The sequence below is a fragment of the Glycine max genome, chromosome 14, assembly GCF_000004515.6.
Source record: "Glycine max cultivar Williams 82 chromosome 14, Glycine_max_v4.0, whole genome shotgun sequence".
NCBI classification, from domain to species: Eukaryota; Viridiplantae; Streptophyta; class Magnoliopsida; order Fabales; family Fabaceae; genus Glycine; species Glycine max.
In genome coordinates, this window is record NC_038250.2 from 13,365,247 (window position 1) to 13,375,348 (window position 10,102).

Sequence of the window (10,102 nt, forward strand, 5' to 3'; positions counted from 1 at the left end):
ACTAGTGATGTTTTTAAACCGACATCAACCAAAGCTACTTTTCGATCGACATCAAATAGGGTTTTTTGGTCAAAGTATGACAGGAATATTTGTTAATTGACGTCAGTCGGGGATATTTTTTGGCTAATGTTGGTTGAGTCTATTTTTCAGTCCATGTTGGCTAGGTTTTTTTACCAATGTCGGCTAGGCTTTGTTTGGCCGACACCGGCTAGGGTCTTTTCGAACGCCATTGACCAAGGCTATTTATAGCCAACGTCAGCCTAAAAAATTCTAGCTGGCGTTGACAAAAACATTTACCCAATATCGACTAAAAATAGTTTGGTCGATGCCGACCAATAGAACCTATCCGATGTCGGCTGAAAAACATCACTGGTCAACGTTGGACGAAAAATCCCTAGTCGAAGTTGGCTAAAAAATAGTGCTGACCAATGCCAGACAAAAAACCCTACCCAACATCGGGTATAAAATAGTCTTGGCTGATGTTGGCTAAAAAATAACTTTGACCGATGTCGACCGAAAAAATTTTAGTGGATGTTGACGGTAAGAACCTAGTCGATGTCGACTAAAAATAGTCATGCCTGATGTTGGTAAAAAATACCTAGTTGGTGTTAGTAGAAAAAACCCTAGTCAACATTAACCAAAAAACCTAGCTAATGTGGTTAAGAAATAGCTCTGGCTGATGTCAGTCAGAAAACCCTAGTCGATGTCAGCAAAAACAATCCTAATCGACGTCGGCTAAGAAAATCTAGTTGACATCAGCCAAAACACCCTAGCTAACATCAGCTGGAAAAAAAACCCTAGTCGATATTGGGTAAAAAATAGCTTTGGCTGATGTTGGCCGGAAAAACCTAGCTAACATCGGCTAAAAAACTCTAGCAGATGTCTACTCAAAAGTTAGCCATGACCGATGTCAGTAGAAAAAATCTAGCCAACGTCGACCAAAAAAATCATTGGTCAACATCAACTGAAAAAACCTAGATGACAACTGCCAAAAAAATCCTTGGCCGACGTCAGCAAAAAATTCCCATGACTGACGTCAGTAAGATAATAACCCTAACCAACATCATCTAAAAAAAATCTTAGCCGATATCGGCAAAAATATATCTTTGGTTGACATCATACAAAAAAAATTATGATCGAAAAAACCTCGGTCAACGTCAGTGAAAAATAATTTATGTCGATGTCGGCCATAAAAACTTTGGTCACCCGTAGTTACGAGTATTGAGCGAGAAAGAATCGCAAGCAAGAACGTGAGTTAGAGTGAGCATCTCTTAAAAAAGAATTTCAAATTCTATATTTTTTGAGAGAATTTGAAATCTCACTGTTTTAGTCAATCAAAATAATTCATAAAATATCAAAAATTAAATCTTCTTTCAAATATTCTATCCAAAAATTATTTTATCATAAATCCTTTTAAACTCCTTAAAAAAATAAATTCTCCTATTGAATTGCATCATCCAAACACACTATAAAGCTACGTTATAGGGCAAGACAATTTTTTTTCATAGCTTTTGTTGTTTCGGATAAGCATTGCTATAAGTTTAAGGGTTAATACGTGTATATATCTCAATCTCACATAAAACAAATTTCTCACTAAGTTACTTTTATATATATATATATATATATATATATATATATATATATATATATATATATATATATATAATACTTGGAGGTGAATTTTAAATATATTTAGTGGCCTAAAACAAATTATCCATCAAATTGAAATAACTATAAAATTGTTGAATATAGTAAGATCATCCCAATCAATTAATAAAATTGTTATCATCTATGTAACATTTTGCTTCCATGCATGTGCTAAGGCTGGTCTTTATTAATAAAATGTTTAACTTTGCCTATAAAAAATCATTCACTGTCAATTGTTTGCCCTTTCAAATTTAAAACAACTAATTTTGTTATATATAAAAGTCCAGCCTCTTTCTTAATAATAACCCCCTTTGAAAGCTAATTTTCAGAATATATCAAAGACTAAATGTTTCAGAAATTAATTTCTAAAATATATTTAACACATTACATAAACTTTGGAATGTGTTGAATTTTTAAAACCTCCAAAAATTAATTTTGGAAGTATTAAAATCTCAACAATTTTCAAAATTTACTTCCCCAGAAAGCAAAGCATTGACGGGTGGAGGATGTTATCAACAAGGTTGAGATGTGACTTTGGAAAGTCCAATTTCGAAGATGAGATATCCACAAAAAGGTTTAAGCTCTGAAGGTTAATAGAAGTTATAGAGATCGAGTGAAGGTGTGGTGGAGCAGGTGATTCTAGTCCAGTTAAAGTAGTGGTTTAAGTATTATTGGACCAGCTAGATAAGGTCTTCTTAGCGTCTTTAATGGAGTCCTTGAAGGAGAGAAGATGTCCCACCCTGATGAAGAGGAACTAAGATTGAAGATTGGAATTTGGAACCGTCACAATGAGAAGGAACATTGTGAAAGATTTAAAAAAAAAAAAAAAAAAACCTTGAGGAGAATACGGTGAAAGATTTTTTTGTTATTGACACAATGAAAGATCTTTTACTGTGAAGTGACTTTAACTTTATAACTTTTCACTCTATGGATTAACCCTCAAGAATAAAGTTGGCTCAACAGTTAATGAGGCCTAAATTAAGTTTTAAGAGATTTTTTTTCTTTTTTTGAATTAGAAAGTTATATGTAGGCCTTTTTACTAATATAAGTGATATTTTTGGTGTTCATGCACACACAATCATGCAAGTGCGCATCCGCTTAATAAGACACACATACACATTAGTATTTAAGTTTTTTTTTTATAGTGTCATTAGTATTTTAGTTTGCACTTAAAAGAGAAGAAATATTTATTTTATATAACTAAAATATATAATAAATAAATACTTCTAAATATGTAAATTATAATATAACTAAAATTTGTAATAAGTAAATATTTTTTAATATATAAATTATATTGTACACTTATGGTGAATAATTTATGATAAATAATTTGTACTTTGATAGTATATGATTTTTAATTATTAATATTTTAAAAAAATATTGAAATTCATATTAGAACTAAAGATAAAATGGTAGATTGGAAAACATGAAAAGATATAGAAGTTAAGGTAAAAGAACTCCTAAAAATATTTTCACACACATTCTTAAGTAAGCATGAGAATCATGAATCTTAGTCTTGAATTCAAATGAAATGTTAGATTAAAGGATTCGCATGAAAATTCACTTAAGCCAACAAAGGTTAATCCAATCATTAAGTAAAAAATTCCTATTCCACAAGGATGTGAATTAGATTCTCCTTTATTGATGGATAACCTATAAGTATCCTGTAAGTGGTCATTAAATCTTGAGATCTATTATGACTCTATAAACTTTTAGAATCCAATTCAACTAAACCTTTTTATAAAAATTTCACAAAAGTGATAGTAATACCACTATCACTACTACTGTGGCGCTGCAGTTGCTAGGAATAATGACCTCTTGTAACTTGTAATATAGGTTTTGTGGTCAACTTTACATATTTACCGAAAATGGTCCTTAGGAAATAAAAATTTCTAAACTGAAACGTATTATAGTTTAAGTAAATATTTTTTATATAATAATATATACATAATTTTTTAAAGGTCAATATTACTTGTAAGTTTATTAATAGGAAAAATTCTAACCCATGATCTCTTTTTCTTTATTTTCTCTTAACTTAACTACTAGATTTACTTTATAACTCCATGATATATAAGTAATTGATATGACTTTTCACTGATTTTTTATTAATACCATCTGATATTAATAATGATTATAAAATGTTTATATTAATATAGTTATATTTAAGTAGTTAATTACATATTTCATATAATACTTGATATTATTAATGAGACTAAATTATATTTTTGTAATTATAAAGTAAAATTTGGAAATAAAAATAAGGAATAAAAACACAAGTAAAAACGTTCTTAACTAATTTTAATTTTCTTCTCGGTGAAATGTATAATTTTTTAAAATTTGAAATATCCTATAATAAAAAGTAAGGTCAACTTCATTGTTAAGGTTTGAAGTTTCTTCGGAAAGAGAGAACAAATTTACTATCGAAAAAAAAAAGACAAAACAAATATAATACATACAGAAAACGAGAAAATGACATATTTAAAAAAACTAGAAAATACAACGAAAACGTATATATAAAAAAAGGAAGAGCTAGCGATCCTATCCACTGCAACACTGTTCCTTGCAGCCTAATTTGAAAATTGATCACTGCTATTAGTTGTAACTTTTATTTTTGTTTGGAAGCTGCCTAGCTGTACCTCTAGTTTGACAAATTGGGTAGTGCAAGATCAAATGCTTGTGATTAACAATAAGGATGCGTGGATTAACCTATGCGATTTAATACTCAGAAAGAAAGATATATAAAAAAATAGGTACATTAAGGAGATTTGATATGACCAAGAAGAGAGAAAAAAAAAAGGGGATTTTAGGTGTTTGAAATTTAACAGTTTTGTTTTTATACTATAGATAATATCATGGCTACTAAAATCGGATCGACTTGGCCTGTGGATCGAGATTGGGTTTTTATACTAGTTTAATGTAAGTCACTTGGTTTGATTTATCTGAGTTTAATAAAATCCGGTGATTCTAATCGAGTTGGCTTGGTTTGACCTGGTTGATAAGTTTTTTTTTTTTTCATTTCCTATAATATGTTAATAGTTCATTAATTATTGATTAATATATAATATGATTTTTTTTTTTATCTTGATAACAATATATAATAATTAATTATTATAATATTGATTATAATATAGTATAATATTTATGTGTTTTATATATTTTCATCAAACTTATTTATGGTCATCTGATAATTTTTATATTTAGTTATAGAAAATAAGAGTTTTCTTAGTTATTTAATGATAATACCTACAACATAATTTATAATAAATAATTATATAATATTTATAGTTTGATCATGACAATCAATTTAATAACACTGAATTTTAGTTATTTAACTGATTTTCATAACACTAAATAATATTGTTCAAGTTGATGAGTAAGGTTATTGTAAGTAAAAAAATTCATCTTAATACCCTCTTTATCTTTAATTATAAGACCCTTTCAATTAATTTATGCTCTTAAAAAATAGTTATTTTAATTAATTATACTATCATTTTAAAATTATCATTTTCTTATCTCTTTATTCATGTAATTGCTTCTCATTAATGTTTGAAGAAAAATAATTAAATAAGGATATATAAGAAAAAAGATAATACATCTAAAAATTTTAAAAAAAATCTTATAATAACGAACAAACAAATTTTTGAAAAAAATCTTATAATTAAAAATAAAAAGAATATTTATTACAATTATATATTTAAGGTTTAAACTCAAAATTATTTTTTAAATGAAAAATTTTAGTGACTTTCTCTTTGTGACATTTTAGCTCTTACTAATACTCCCTCTATGGTTGGTTGATTGAATTTATTGAAAATCATTAAATAAAAAATAAATCAATTAAAATTAGTGATTTTTAATTCATATTGACTAATAATAAAAAATACATATTAAAAAGAAAGTGTTACAAAGATAATGTCACTAATATTTCTTCTCGATAAATTAAAACATTCTCATTTGATCCACGTGCTCGATTGTTAAAAGGGTGTTAGTAACGTAAGGATATTTCCATGTGAAATTAAACAGATTACGAATCAAAAGGGTCTATAAATACTGAAAACTTAAATCAAGGAAAAGGGGGAGGGGAAAGCAGAAGAACCCAAGAGGAGAAAGGCCATCTTTCGACTTGAGAGGGCAACGCAGGACTCAGTTTGTAAGACTTTTCTCATCCTTTCTTGATGAATGCTGCGCACGATTAGGGGGGTTACTGAATGTTTCTAGCTAACAGTAAATTGAATTGTTGCCTTTATCAAATTTAATTTTTTAATAATTGGAAACCCAAGTGAATTCTAATTCACAGAAATCTGTTACTACAAAGCACACTCCTTCACGTCACGTACTTATTATCAATTATATATATTACAAAAAAAATGATATATACCTTCAAAGACTTATAAAGACTTTTAGCTACTGTACCTAAAATTCAAAATAACTTCTACTTACAAACGTTCAATATTGATAAAATATCAACAAAACATATACCTACGATTTATTGACTCAGTGGGGGTAGGGTTTGAACTGAGTGTGAAGCCCAGTGTCCTATTTTGAAGTATTTTTTAGTACTGATTTAAAATGGTTTTCATGTCGTCTTTTAATGCAATGAAACAAAGACGGTTTTTAATAATATTTATAAAATTATCACTATCCCTCCCTCAAACTATGATATTTTCTCGACAACCGACTTTAAACGTACGTAGTAAAAAATATTTTTTTAGCGGTGGTAACAAAATTATTTCTGAATTTTTTAATTAAATAATTTAACTATTTAAATGTTCACGTACTCCTGCTGCTGCTAATTTTGCAGTATTTACAATACACAGTGCTAAATATACTGAATAGAATGTCCAAAGTAAAATAAATAAAAAATAATTATGAAACATAAAAAATTAAAAAAAAAATAGTAATTCCTAAAGTTTAAGTATCCTAACAAAATAAAACTTTAAATTTAGTTAAAACGTAACAATAAAAACACTTAAAAACTTTTCTTTTATGACGATCAACTAATAGATGTCAATATTTTGTTGTATGTGTATAATGTTACGCTAGACTTAAAACCTAAAATCCCATACATATTATATATATCCTAATATTTTCATTACTAGGTCGATCATAATAGGTATAGAGTCAATTTAAAATAATGTTTTATTGGCACATCTAATATTCATCTACTCCTAGAAAAAGAAAGAAATAGAAGTGATACTCTAGATATACAGTAATCCATAGTAATATGGTGACAATCCCAAGTTTATTTTGTTTCTTTGTTGACTTGTCGCACACTCATTTCCCCGTGGTTTTGCGTATCGATCTGCGAAACGGATAATTGGCATCATCCTTTTGTGCCCCATCATCAAAATTTTGGTTATAACTTGTTTTGTCATACTGATATTGTGTTTTACTTTTCTCATTCTTTAACCGCTTTCCATTCTTGTTTGTTTCCTTTTTAAGAAGTAACCTGCTCCAACAATTGAAGAGTCCTGGGAGAGAGCCAGACGTAGAAGCCATTGTGAGAGGTACTAGTTCCTTCTGCAGGTCAATTGTGCGAATGGATCAAAAGGAAAAAAAAAAACTATAAGTCAAGATGAATTTCATGGTCAATTCTCGGGTGGCTTTGTAATTTGTAGGTATCTGATAGTTACGTCAAAGTCTTTCTAACACTTAGCAAAAACTTAAAATTTATTTTGCATTAAAAATATACAAAAATAATAAATAGAGAAAAATATATTTGTATACTAATTAGTGGTGAAGATTCTACATATATTTTTAATGCAACCAAAATTTTCTTGAAGTAACCAAAATTTTCTTAAACAGGGGTGAAGATTCTACATGTATTTCCAGTAAAACCAATTTATGTTATTAATGAGTGAAATTCTAAAAAATAAATTCTTTTTCTACTTTTTAGGTCTAAAATTAAGCTTAAACTTTTATACTTTTTGTTTTTTTTTTCCTCAAGTAGATGTTTCTATATGTAATGGTAAAGAAATATGGATTTGGATCTTAAAAAAAAATTTATTTAAAATAATTTCATATCTCTTTATCATTATATTTGAAAATAAAAAATATATCATATCTTTTTATCTCTTATGTTTTTTAATATAAGATAAAAATAATTCCTAAATAATTGGATGACAAATTACGATAAATAATCAGATGATCTGATCCTGAACTAATGAATGACTGACTTAAGAAATTTTTTTATTCTTTTATTCATGTCATGCTCAAGGTCTTAATTCTATTATAAAGTTCAAACTCATTATTTAAAGTTGATAGATTCTTTCTTGATCATCATTAATTTTACAAGAATTTAATCATATCCAATATTCATTCAACCAATGTCGTAACCCTAAGGCATTATATGTCAGAAATTAAAATATAACAAATAACTTATTAATTATTATGATAATCTCAAGTCAAAGAAAATTATTATATTTTTTCTTGAGAATTTCATGTTGACACAAGGTAATTGACTATTAGAAATCTTCGATCGAGTCAGTTCAATAATAACATCCACATATACATCATCTATATATGTAATTTAATAAATAAAATCTATTAATATTTATCCAATAAATATCATTAGATATATATTGATCTATTCATATTATTAATGTCTTATTCACAATAGTTCTATCATCAATAACAATTTATATTAAAATTATAAAAGATTTCTTTCTCATTATCATAATCTCTATTGTAATAATAAGTCTCTAATTTTAATAAAAAACTTCTCAAATTAACAATTTAATAAAACAATAAATATAATAATAAAATAAAAAAATAATTCTTTACTAAATTTAATAACATTATAAATTAAATCTTAAACATACATATTTATTTGTAAGAGTATCTTCTTCAACCATCAAAGCATGATTTGGAACGTCAGGTCGAATCAACGAAAAGATATGAATTTCATATTTGTCCTAAATCAATTGATGTTATATTATTTAGAAATTATCTTTTTATTCAAAATCCCATTTCTCCATCAACAATAATTTTATTCTATTTATCAAAATTATCAAAATAAAATAAAAAAAATAGTGGAAACATATGTGATTTTCTGAAATTAAAAAATTGAAACAACATAATTTTTGTAAAATAACTAATAATTCGAAATAGATAAAAGGAATGGAATACATAAAGATACCAAGTTTAAAAATGCAATCAATATATATAATAGGCTTAATTACTATTTTAGTTTTTGAATTTGGGATATATTTTTTTAGTGCCTGAATTTTGAAAATTAATTTTTTAGTCACTAACATAATAAATTAACACTTTATAATCATTTTTAAGTATTTTGTGACAGATTTTTTTTATCACATTTGACAGTTTTCAAATATAAACTCAAGTAGTTAAAAAATAAAAATTGATTTAAAATAACTAAAGATCATCACAAAGTGTCATATTATTATGTTAGGGACTAAAAAAATACAATTTTTCAAATTTTAAGAATTTATAAAATATTTTTAAATTTCAGAAAGTAAGAAAAACATATACTCAAAGACTAAAATAGTAATTAAACTAATATAATAATATGAATTTATTAAACAAAATACAAATTATAATAAAAGGGTACTGTACCTAAGCAAATCATAATAAAGGGGCAATATGCCCAAAGAAAAGTTAACAAAACTTACAGAGGAAAAGACATTTGAAATGTCCTCTAGAAGGGGAGCCTAAGAGAATATTTTTTTTTTTTGGCTTAAAAATTTCCATTGTTTAAGTTTAATCGAAAACAAATGTATAAATACAACAAAAAAAATTCTGTGATTAATTGAAATTTCCTGAAAACTATCATTTTTTATCTCATCTCATCTCATAATGATTTTATTTCTTAATTTAAATGTGAAACCAACTATCAAAATTAATAATTTTTAATTAATGATATATAGAGAAATAAGAAAACTGTTTAGACCATGAAATAAGATAAGAATTCGAATAACCTATTAAAAAATAAGGAATCTCTTATTTTGGTAATGAGGATATAATCGAATGTTTATCTTATTTTCTTTTAATCAATTACTTGATATTTTTGGTACCCTAATCAATTATTTGATATGGTTACCTTATTCTATTATTTGTCCAATATTCCCGCAGCGTAATTTATATCATATAGAGGGAAATGAATTTGAAAGCAATAAAATAAGATATTGTGCGTTTCTATATATATCTAAAAAATAAAGGGAAAACAAACAACTGAACAGGGGAGGCTTTAGCTATTTATGTTTCAGGTATAAAGAGACTTGCTGAATTAAAATATATATATATATATATATATATATATATATATATATATATATATATATATATATATATATATATATATAATATATATATATATATATATTATATATAATGAGACTTGTCTATCAAGTTAATTTTATTCATGTTTTTTTTTTTTTTAACGAAAGAGATGCAACACAGAATTTTCAATAGGTAACAACTCTCAAATTCCCAAGCGGGA